This window comes from Fundulus heteroclitus, chromosome 13 (genome assembly GCF_011125445.2).
Source record: "Fundulus heteroclitus isolate FHET01 chromosome 13, MU-UCD_Fhet_4.1, whole genome shotgun sequence".
Classification (NCBI taxonomy): Eukaryota; Metazoa; Chordata; class Actinopteri; order Cyprinodontiformes; family Fundulidae; genus Fundulus; species Fundulus heteroclitus.
The window spans coordinates 10,529,960-10,542,970 of record NC_046373.1 but is presented as its reverse complement, the minus strand read 5'-3'; positions in this window follow the sequence as shown (position 1 = coordinate 10,542,970).

The following is a 13,011-nucleotide window of genomic DNA, read 5'->3' as shown; positions in this document are numbered from 1 at the left end:
CAACATATTAGGTTGTCAACATACTAGGTTGCTATGCTGCTTGTCACATGGTACTGATGCGTGCAATGTATCCATGATATTTGGACTTATGGTATAGCCAGTACGTTTAGTTTTATTATTTCACAAAGACTCTTAAAGCTAAAGTATTGTTTCCTGTAAACTAAACAATACAAATGCTCACATTATGAATTTTTAAATCAAACTTCTATTTTTGGCACCCAAAATCCAAGCCAAAAAACTTCTACATGTAAAATCATCAGTTTGTGTTATTATAAACATGTCAATATGAGTTCATGGACAAAAAAAAAAAAAAAAAAGAAAAAAAAAAAAGAATCACATTCATTTTGTAATGTGAAAGAAATCCATAAGAGTCAATGTATTTCATTGTGATTTTATGTGATAGACCAACACAATATAGAGCAGGGGTTCCCAAAGCGAGGCTCGGGACCCCCCAGGGGGTTGCGAGATGATGATTATGATGATGTGCTAAAAAGATTTAGCATTAACTCATTTGTGAAAACAATATCAAAGTATAACTTTACAAAGTGCTCCAAAGTGATCCTCATTTAAATACAGTTGGAAGGCTGCACTTTTTTCTTACAAAACATTACTTTGTTCTTGTAATTTTACAACTTTACTATAAGTTCCAAAACAAAACAAAAAAATCTCACTCAAAAAATGGGATTGCCAGTTTTTGACACTGTTATTTTTGCGGTCACAGGCTGAAAAATTTGTGAACCCCTCACGCAGAGCATAAGTGGGAAATGAAAGAAAAAAATGATGTATGGTTTTTAAACTTTTTAAACAAAAACTCAAAAGCGTGTTCTGCGTTTGTATTGGTTCCCATTTACTTTGTTACCCCTTTAATGAAATCCAGTGCGGCCAGTTCTCTTCGGATGTCAAGTAACAAGTAGTGCGTTGAGGTCTAAAGCTAGTAGTTGGTCCAGCTGTGTGAAATATAATCGCAGTATAAATCCAGCTGTGGTGTAAAGGCCTCTATGGTTTGTTAGAGGACATCAGGAAACAAACAGCATCATGAAGAGCAAGGGACGCAGCAGCCTGGTCAGAGAGAAAGTTTAGACCTCCATCTCAGGTGCATACATTTGATGACGGGGTGGTTTCCTCTTCCAGGCATTTCTAGGCCGGTTAAAACACAAACCGCTCGAAGTAAAAAAAGGAGCCGAGCTGGGTGGGCCAGACCAAGTAGTGTCGGTGGGAATGGGGCTAAGCTGGTCAAAATTGATGGGGAAATACATTAGGCTTTAATATTGGGAAATCCTGGAAGAAAACCTGTTAGTAAAAATACTTTATACCGTATTAGATGTTCGCCATCCTGCAAGGCAACAACCCTAGAGTCAGAGCTAAGCTGGAATTGTTTTAAAAATTCAAGATTCTTTATTGTCACAATGTGTTACCATAAAATGGCCCAGTGACCTCTCCACCCAATCTGACTAAGCCTGAGCTATTTTGCAAAGAGGAATGAGTGGAACTTTCAGTCCCTAGTTGTGCAAAGCTGCAGTTGTAATTGCTGGGGTCAAATTTTGCTGACTCAGGGGTGATGAATATAAAAGATGCGCCCCAGTTTTCAAGATTATTATTATTTTTTTGTTAACAAATTTCCTTCCACTTCACAATTAAAATGTGTTCGAGTTTGAGTCCAGCATGTGAATAAAATGTGAAGAATACGTATAAATATATTTGCTACAACTTGTAGATTATTTATAGCAAACACCAACTACAGGTTAATTTAGCTGTTTAACAAATTCAAAATGTTGAGTTCTAGTTGTTTTTTTTTTTTTTTTCTTGAGGAATCAGGCAATTTTTACCTCACCAGGGAAGATGTCTAGCTCATCATCCCCACATCCTCTGGCTGACGAAGCAGCGGCACCGCTCACCAGCAGACACTATCTGTACCCCCTCCACCGTATTAACTGCTATCAGACAGGCTTGAAATAATCCTTCCGATGCCCTCATTCATCACCGGCCCGTCTCTTAAGAAAAAGACAAAAACAAATCTGTCAAATGTTATTTATTTTCTCCTAGCCTGTTTTCCGCTGCCCGCAGTTAATTTTCTGTGGAATGTAAGGAGCAGCTGTCACTTTAGCACATGAATGGAGGCAGTTTAGCGGCCTCAGAGGCATCAGAGTGGATCAACGGCAGAGCGGGGACAGCTGGGCCCAGGGGGACAATGGCACTCTTAGTTAATCATTAATACTCTTAATGAACAGCAGCCAGGCACCAGAGGTTCACTTCCCAGTCCGGTCCAGAAAATTCAGCCCCGCAAACAGGAAGATGCAGGAAGCCTCAGCTTGCTGCCTGACCCCAAGCTGACAACTGTTGACTGGGGCTTTTATTGGGTCTGCTGGAGCTTCAAATTGCTGTCTCTTTGATGACATCTCACCCATCAGACTTGGAAAAAGAATAACTCCTGCTCACTTCATTAGGATGCTACAACATATTTCCTTTTGATACTTGCTTAAAGAGGTCAACAAATCCCACACAGGATGAAATAAAACAAAATCTGCTGTAAGTAAAGCAGATAAAGTTATATAGTTATTTAATTAAAACAAATTTCTGCATTTCATTTCATTTCGTTTTTTTTTTTTTTACCACAGAAATAGCCTGATTCACTATGATTTATCTTTAAAATCTGAGTTTGGACCTTTGACTCACACTTTGATTTAAGGTGAGTCCTAATTGCTGTGGTTCTAATGCCTACCAGAGGAAGGTTTTAAAAAGAGCTGGATGTTTTAGTTCTGTTCCTGTCGAAGAACCACTCAAAGGATTGATTCCATTTTACTTTTGTTTACTCTTAAGAAGCCTGTCTTGGCTTGTTTTATTGGCCAATAATCACTGGTGAGAATTATATGGTAAATATTGGATCATAATAAACCAAATTTAGACATCCCACCAATATATTCATATTGGGATAATTCAATAAATTAAAATATTATTGAAAAGTTCATTTATTTTAATAACTTAATTCACTGAGGGAAAGTCAATACATGGATTAACAAAGATCAATGATGTTTTTAAGCCTTTATTTCTGTTATGATTTTACCCCCCCCCCCCCCCATCTCCAGTGAAAATAAAAACACCAGTTAAAATTAGAATATTGCCTCAGACCAATAAAAAAAGCAAAATTTTCATGCAAAAATGGGAGTTTAGTGACAAGTATCTTTTAATCTGACAAACAAGCCTCTTAGAAATGCATATTGTAATTTATTGAATATGACTCTTTTACATGGATTGGAATGGTTTGCTGTTGTCAAGGACCACAAATGCAGTGAAGGCGATGCAGAGCCAACCTAATGGTTAATAGGTTTAATGAACAGAACACAAGACGGGACTTCAGGTAAGCTAACAGAGGATCCTGCGACTAATGAACAGGAACTTAAATATGCTGTGAAGTAATTAAATGGATAATGAACAGGTGAGTAACAATCAACAGAAATACACATGAAATGTCTGGTCTCTTGTGTTTCTTTTTTAGACTATTACTAGATCTGGACTTAAATACCTTTATTTCTCTGGCAAATACGTTCTACTTTTTTGGGGGGTCATCAAAAGTAGCACCAATGCGCTGCTGCATTTGTCACATTCAGAGAAGTAATCGCCGGACTAAAACGCAAAGCCCAGAAGCCTCAGGGTGGGTTGGGATATTTAATGAATAAAGGATCAACTTACAAAATTTCAGGAAGTCTAGGCGAGGAACAGGAGACCAAAAGGAAGGCAGTATAACGGACAATCCAACAAAGAATAATGACGACCAAACAATTATGTACAAACAGGAAGAATAGAGAAATGAGTGAGGAGCCAGGTGAAAATAATCTGAGGACATGGGTAACGGGTGCAAGCCATGAAGGCAGGGAACTGAGGGACAGGGAGAACGATTGGCATGGGCAGAACAGGGGAGGGAAACACAGAGAGAAGTCAAACAGAACATGACACCGAAACACAGAATGAATGAACAGAATCCACGGACTAAACCACAAGGTAGGAATAAACCAATAGTAAGGGATGAAAAACTGAAGGCACGAGCCCAGGAACCCGAGGAATCAGTCCAACACAAGCACACTTCCTGTGGATCATGACAGACTTTTCTTTGGCTCACACCAGTCATTTGGTCTTTTACAACTCCGATAATGGCACGCAATTCTTGTATATCAACCACACAGACATTTGAGGCGCTCCACCTCTTGCGCCTGTTCTCTGTCCCGCTCCGCTGAATAGCAAAGGAGTAGCTTCATCTGTGTGAAATATGGCAAGGGGACAAATTGACCCTGACCCGGTGGTTAGTCATTTTTCACTGCTTCAAAAGAAACACAGAACAAACCAGGGAATCTCCCTTCACTGTCGCTGAATGTCAAGATGTTCAGGCCGCACTCTGGTGCAGATGCAGTTCTTTAGAAAGATGTCTTGATATGCAAACCTTCCCAGTCAGGGACCCATTATAAGAACCATTTTCTCAGCAGTTCCTGGCGACTGGGTAATAATAATGAATGTGCGCTCACATAGTCTCTGTAGAGTGCACTGCGGAGCCTTTAACCCTTTACCTCAATACTATGGAGTCATCAGGGTTTCAAGCAGCACAAAAGGCAGGCAGGCTAAAATCAAGATCACAACATCCCCCATTTTCAGATGACTATTCTCTGCTGAGTCACAGACGCCTGGCTTAAGCCAACCCTCATTTCTTAACATTTTCTTCAAATGAACCCAGCTTAGGATGTGATCTTTTTTTTCCTTTCTTTTTTCTGTATAAGTCAAAATCCAAACACCTGGAGATCATGACACCTCCCTGACTGGTTTTGTTCACCGGCATGGGAATCAGGTCAACCTTCTACCTCTCAGTGCTCTGCTGCATCGCTCCTTGGACTGCTGCAGAAAACTCCTCGACCTCCCCTCCATGAATCTCCTCACTCCTCCTCTGACCTTTCTCCTGACCTCAGCCGCTCTGATCCTTTTGCAGCTTACCACTAGCTCACCTGCATGTCCAGCTTCCAGTGCTCTCCACTCCTCTGACTCCACTCCTGGATGAAACAACAGCGGAGACATTACCTGCACGCCGTTCATCTCCCAAAAGCCAGACTCAGACTCTGTGGATTTGCTCACCTCCTCCTGGACCTCTTCCTTTACCGACATCAGCAGGAGCTTTTCCGACACTTAACCTGTCGTCAACAATCCGCCTATCCTCCTCAGTGCCGAACCGGAAACCCTGTGGGAGACTGAGAAGATCTATAACTCTGTCTTCAATAAACCTTTGATTTTGTGTCTGTAATTGTTGCCAGCACCAGAGACTTAATGACATAATGAACATGACACCCACACGTTCACAAGTGTAGGGTAACGTGTTGCACCGGTTTATTAAGGTACAAACCGTCCGACAAAGCGTAGATGATGCATCTCAGTAATAAATCTTTTTAATAAACTACATTATTTAAATTAATTTAGTGTTCTGCTTTGTGTTGAGGGCTGCAATTAACAAGCAAGTCAAAGGCTTTAAATGCATTAGTTCTCTCAATGGTATCTTTCACATCAAACAAAGAATATCAGCCCAAAATATCTACAAATAAGCATCCATTATCCTATACAGATCGAGGTTTTAGTTTTGGATAACGCAAAACACCCGCTATCCTTCAACAGTTCCTGAGAGACAATTATGGTTGTAGTACAGTACGTCTCAATAAATCAGAATAGAGGATCATTTGTCAGATTAAGGCCTGGTCTGCACGTAGCCAGTTATCTGGGAAAACACAAATATTTTTATGGGTTCTGGCGTTTCGTCCAATAAAAAGGATTATTTCTGAAAACTCCGGCCAAAGTGGAGATTTCTGAAAAACGCTGTTTTTGTGTCTGCGTGTGTACGTGACAAACACAGAGTTTTAGGGTCCGGCACATCACAGTCTGCGACAAATAATGAGCCGCTAATGTCACATGCGGCGCCATTGTTATAGACTTGGCCATGCAGTGGAGGAAAAATTAACACTATCAGAGAGGTGTGGATCTTTACGTCAGTGTTGTGACTGACTGCTTACAATATGTGTCTGATCTGTGATAATCTAGGCAAATTCACTGCTACAAAATCAACGGCGTCTCTGATGTTTATTACCAACTGACGTCACTCCGGCAACTACACAGCATTTCCTGTCTTCACATTGGTGTCAAGACATAAAAGCCTACATGGAACGTCATAAACGTCACGGTGGGTTCAGACACCTTTCGTTTTAACAACCTCGGCTGCTTTTGAAGAGCAAAGGAAGAAGACTGCTCAGAGATCAGCGGCACCGTTTGTTTTGAAGGATTCTGACTGGCTGACATAGGCTTTTTGCTATGCGCCACACTGCCCCCTATGTGTTTGGCAAGGTTAAAACAATGCTCAGTGGTGAATTTGTGCGGGCTTGTGTGGATGAAAACTTTCCTGTGTACAATATTATATATACAAATTATGTTTGACGTTTTTTATAAGGATCCGGCTACACGTGTACAAGGCCTCAGAGGGTCTGGTCAGCCCAATGGTTATATTTAGTTTTGGGAACATTTCAGTAGAACCAGGTTATTGTCCTCATCTACTTGTTATGAGGTGAAAATAATCAAAAACTTTGGAAATAAAAACATCTTTTATTTATTTTGACATAGATAAGGGCTTTTCTCATTAGACTTTATCCATTTGCTCTCATCAATAAGGGCGGAAAGGAGAAAGAGCGCTTGGAGGGCACAATGGCATTCAACGGCGCTATTGTTTTAAAGGATTCTGACTCTGACATATGGTTTTGGCTGTGCGGTACACTGCCCCCTATATGTGTGGCATGTTCATGACAACGCTCAGTGGCGTGTTTGTGCGGGTTTGTGTGGATGAAAACCTTTCTAAAAACGATCTGGTGTGTACAATATTATTTTTAAAATGACGTGGGGAGGAAATATTCTTTTTTTTTTTAAAGACTGGGTCACGTGTGCACAAGGCCTTAATGTACCTTTTAAAAATTAAAGACCTCAAAGCAGGGATTAAACACACTTTTCATTAAGCCCACATTTCTCAATTAAAACGGCTGATTTAAAAATTACACCAGAGTGATTAGAAGTTGTCTGATGTAATATTCTAATCTTAAAAGCTTTGTTTTTATTACCAGAAAGCAGAAAATCATCATTATGAAAAAAATTCACTAGAAAACATTATTTTGTGTGTATACATGTAAAATGTTTTTCATTTTGTGACTTGAGTAACTGAAAAAAACAACTTTACAATAATAATTTATTGCATGCTACTTGCTGTATGACACACCATACACAGTAATTGCTGGTAATAACCCTTTAGTCATAACTGTGGTTGAATGATCAGTCAACAGAAACTTGACTGCAGGTCAGGGTCTTGTGGTGTCTGTTCAAACCAGGTTTTCTGCAACGATAATGCTTCCTCTTCTCACAGTTTGAAAAGGACGGGTGAGGTTTAAGCGTTTTGCTTTGTCAGTACCACATTTCTTGTTGAACTATTTCAATCCGGGGGGGGGGGGGGGGGGGGGGGAGGTCAAATCCCACGTGGCTTGCAGGCCAGTGGCTTATTGAACATCTAGTTAGATTCCCTTTTAACATCTAATTATGTCAAAGAATACAGAAAGATTACAGTTAATATACAGTGGCCATTGCTTGCTAGAAAGGTCTGTAAAAATGCAAACAGTTTACTAAACGTTTGGGGTCTGTTTGTGCAGCTTGATATTTGGAAACTGAACATAGCACTGACAAATGTAATATTGTAGATGACATGGACATGGATGTATGTCATTGTTATTGTTAAATTTTCAGCTTTGGTTGATTGTTTGGGATGTGAACTTTTGGCCAAAAAAGATTTTCTCCAGCATCCTTGTAGGCACCTATATGCCTGCCTGGTGATTAGTCAAAAAAGCCATTGTTTAATTTATTTATTTGTGTACTTAATTATTTATGAACATGTGTTGTGAAAACAAACTTCATAATTAATTGGTTTTGCAGGTATATTAACACCGTTCAGTCACTCACGTACCTCTACAGGGAATTACATTATATTATCGGTCTTGTGAGGTTATCACTTATACATCTGCAATGCCTTGCAAACACAGTCATACTCCTTAAATCTGTCTCAGTTTGTTACATTGCAACCACAAGCATCAATGTTTTCCTTTGGGATTTTGTGTTACAGACTAACACAAAGTGCATAGTTGGGAAGTGGAAGGTTTCCACAACTAGAAATCTGAAAAGTGTGGCAACCATTTCTATTCAATCATTTTATTGTGTTAGCCATAAATAAAATCCAGTGCCACTAATTCCTCCACAAGTCAGAAAATGGACATTTGTATGAAATGTATTCTCAACATGGCTACAGCTTTTCTGTGAGGGCCTTGGATGTTTATAAGAGAGCGTCCGTCTACAGGAAATGCACCAGATTGGTCAACAAGGCAAAGGTTAATTTATGAATCAATATCCCAAGCTTTGAACATCTCAAGGAGCACTGTTTATCCCATCATTTGAAAATGGAAATGAATATAACAAAACTTCAAACCTACCAAGACATGGCTGTACACCTAAACTGACAGCCCAGCCAAAGACAGGAATTACTGTAAAAGCAGTGAAGAGGTCGATGAAAACTTTGGAATAGCTACTGAGATCTAAAGCTAAAGTGTGAGTATGTTGTCGGAACAACTATTGGTTGTGCTCTAGACAAATCTTTAAGTATAAGAGTGGCAAATGATAGGAATTTCTGACAGAAAGCCATAAGAAATTCTTATGGACTTTTGTAATGTTTGTATTTTCCCACAAGCCATGTAGGCGGCACGCTAAACTAAGGTGGCCGACAGGTGCAAACGTGCAGCAAATAGCTGAACGAGCCACAAACAGCCAAGTACGCTGCAGACACACAGACACAAAAAACAAATGCCACAAAAAAGCGCTGCAAATAAAAAATAAAACAAACGCAAAGGAAAAATGCTGCAAGTGTCAAGAATAACAGCAAGTTTCAGAAAAGTCACAAACTTGCTCTAACAAAGCAGACGTGTGCCAGACCACTAGGGGCAGTAGAGAGACTCAGGAAGGACACACACGCTAATACGCTAATACGTAATATGCTAATGTTCTATAATATTAAACCATTACAGCAACATGTTAAGGATTAACGACAATGTACTTTTACCTCTTACCTCCAGGTTTCATGGCAGTACGATAATGTCTTTACAATCTGGTCCCACTTGACTTGGTGGTCAAGTGCCCCTAGTGGTCTGGTGCACTTCCGTATTTTTTGAGTTTCCAGCCTTCTTTTTTTTTTTTTTTTTACTTACTCTTGTTTTTGGCATTTGCAGAATTTTTAATTTTCACTACTGTCTATTTTCTGTGACTGCAGCATTTTTAGTTGGCAGAGTTTTTGCGTTGCGCTTGGTTTTTGTGCTTGTGTGTGTTGGCATTTGCGTCATTCATGTGTCTGCAGCACGCTTGTGGCGCGTTCAGCAGGTTTGCTGCATGTTTGCACCGTTCAGCCGTCGTAGTAGTAAACACGTGAAAAAATGTGTTCTGGTCAGATGAGGCCGAACGTGAATATTTTGGCCTGCATGTGGAGCAGAATTTGACTGAGTTTATATAGCACTTTCTTGTCTATCCTAACCACTCAAAACCCTTTACACCAGAGCCACATTTACCCCAGTGCACTCATTTATAAACTGAAATGCAGATTGTTAGGCAAATTGGGGTTAAGTTCCTCACCCAGGAGCACATCGACATGCAACAGGAGGAAGCTGGAATCAAATCAACAACCTTCAGATTGCGAACCAACAACTTTCAGATTGCAAGACAACCACTCTTGCCGCTGAACCACTGTGACCCCATGAGAGAAAAATTCTGGGAGAAAAACTGCTTGAAGCTGCAAAAGACTTGAGACCCATTGAGGAGTTCACCTTCCAGCAGGACAACAGCCCGAAACATCCAGCCCGATGTGCGACGGGAAGGTTAGATTTCAGTACATGCATGTTAGGATGGTTCGGTCCGGACGGAAAAATCTGTGGCAAGTCTTGAAAATTTGTTTAAAGATGTTCCCCGTCCAATCTGACTTACTTTCAACTATTGCACAAAGAAGAACGAGTGCAGGTCAAGGCTGCTATAAAGTGCGTTTAGATTTGTAACTTTAATGTTTCAAAATGTCAGAAAGTACAAGTAGTATATGATGATGATTTTACTATCGATGGGAATAAGGTGTTGGAGGTTTGAATTTGCTGTTCAATAATTCACAATTTCTTTTAAACACAAACTCTACTACCTGATAAAGTCACAATCTGCTGGTAAAGCAGTAACACTACAGTGGAATCCACTCTGTTTGGTTCATATGTAGTCTGTGCAGTGTTTTATACCTACAAATGTGTGCTCAAGTGATGTAGCATGGCTTAAAGCATCTCCCTCTCTTCCTGTTGAGGATGCCATTAAGAAGCTGGTCAGTTTTCACCTTTGCTGACATGATTTTTTCCCCTCCTCTTCTTCTGTGCAATCTACAGCCGTGTGAAGTGAAACCACAAGTCTCAGGCCTGAGTAAAGCCAGAACTGACTTTCACTGCGGGATCACGATGTGTCCTGAAAGCTAACAGTTTACTGCTACGGAGAACATAGAGGAGGCTGTGTCAGCTCAACTCTGTATGCCTACACATGTGCATGCACCATGCCACACACACACACACACACACACACACACAAACACTGGTCACCTTTTTAAAATAGATGACTTTGGTCGCGTGTGTGTGCGCGTGTGTGTGTGTGTGTTTGAACTAAATCCTGCAGGAGTTGTAATCAAGGAGTTGTGGCGTAAATGGAATAAGCGTGCGCTTTCATTTCTCTAGTTTAGTAAATATACACGTTGCGCTGCACAGACGTACCGCTCGGTCATGTCTGGCATTAACACTAAACTTTCATTTTTCTCTGCCTCGCCGCATGATGGTACGTCTCAAACAAATTTCCACCCTGTGCAATAATCTTTGACTTTCCAGCCGTCTAAGGCTTTCGGGGCAGGAAACGGGATTATATGGGTGTAAACTGTGCAAACACAACTTGTAAGGAAAGGCTTTATCGGTGCTGCACCTGTCGTCGACAGATTGGGTCACGTGCGTTACGTTTAATGAGAGCTGACGTTAGAGAGAGATCCAGAAAAAAAAAGTGTTACACTTAAACATTTTACAAACCTGCATTCGAACCAAGAGTCGCAAAGACTACAAAAATGAATACAAAAAAACACACTGAGAAGGCAAATTTGCTGCTTACAGAGCTGCACTGAGCTTCATGGCGTGCGGATGCAATTTGGAAGTGGCAAAGTTCAGTTTTACACTGGAAGCAAAAGAGGATCTGGGCTGCAGGCTGCAGGATTCGACGTTGGCTTGTTTCCTGTCATTGACTGTTGGTCACATGTTGCGTGGGTGTAAGATAGCGTAATGAGTTAAAGGGGTGAGGTTTGGACAACTTGCAACAGAGTGCACGAATAGGATCTGCACACGCGCTGTTCTGACTGACTGCTACGTAGTGTAATGGGGAGCAGTTCGTTAAGATCAACCTGAACTATTCATTCTGGGAAAAACAGGCAGTCATGGTAGAAAGGTTGACACACACAGGCAACAAAAAGTCAAGCCCTGGGTGATAAAAGGATTCAGCAGTGCAGCAATAATAATAATAAAAAAAAGGCTGTTGTTTACATGAGAATACAAGGGAAAACGTGCCTGCGCTGCACACACCCACTCAGTCTATTGCTCTATTTTTTCCCACTTACATAAATCTGAATGAAGGAGACTTTGTCATCCAATCACCTCGCTTTCAGGCCGTGTGGACCTTCACACCCCCTTCCTTTACTCCTGAACAACTCTACTTGATCCCACTTTACATGTTGTTACTGCCAGTCAACAAGATCAGAAAGCGTCCACCACTTGCCTTTATATCCAGCGCCTTGCAAAAGTATTCCTGCACACACAGTGTTTTTACATTTCGTGACGTCACAGCGATGAACTTTCAATTCGATTCAATTCAATTGTATCTATATAGCACCAATTCATGAAGCATGTCATCTCAAGGTACTTTACAGAGTCAAATTCAATCAGATTATACAGATTGGACAAAAATCTCCTATATAAGGAAACCCAGTTGATTGCTTCAAAGTCCCGACAAGCAGCATTCACTCCTGGAGAAGCGTAGAGCCACAGGGAGAGTCGTCTGCATTGTACATGGCTTTGCAGCAATCCCTCATACTGAGCAAGCATGAAGCGACAGTGGAGAGGAAAAACTCACCCATTAGCGGGAAGGAAAAACCTCCAGCAGAACCGGGCTCAGTGTGAACGGTCATCTGCCTCGACCGACTGGGGGTTACAGAAGACAGAACAGAGACACAACAAGACAGACAAAAAAGCACAGAAGCACACATTGATCTAGTAATCTGTTCTACATTAGATGGTACTTCACTGCAACATGCTGGGATTGGAGTCAGAGAAACACAAAGTACTGCAGGGTTTTCAAACAGAGGGATTTAAAAAAACAGAAAAGGTGTCGCATGCAAATGGATTCCCAAATGGCCCCCCCCCCCCCCCCCAGAGTTTATCTTTTGTAAGACCACCTTTCGCTGTGTTTACAGCTGGAAATCTTTGAGGTATGTCTCCACCTCATCTAGTGAATATTTGAGAAGAATGCATCTGCAGACTTTAAGTGGTAGGTTTGAAAATGTAGCCGTTTTGTACGCACAAACATTTATTGGTTCTTTCAACTGGCCCTGTTTCCTCTCCGTTATTCTTTTGTTCTCTGTTTTTCCTGTTAGACAAATGTTTTTTTCTAGTGGTAACAGGATGTCGTAGTCTGATGGGAGCAGTGTCTTTCCAGGGAGATCCTCGGATGACGGACATTTGGTCCACATAATACAGTTGCTGCAACCTTTCTTATGCAAAGAGACTTTTTTTACCCTCAGTTTAGCTAAATAAATTTTTTTAGAGCCACAAATGTTACATGACTTTTGAAAAAATATAACCTAGAATTTTTGAT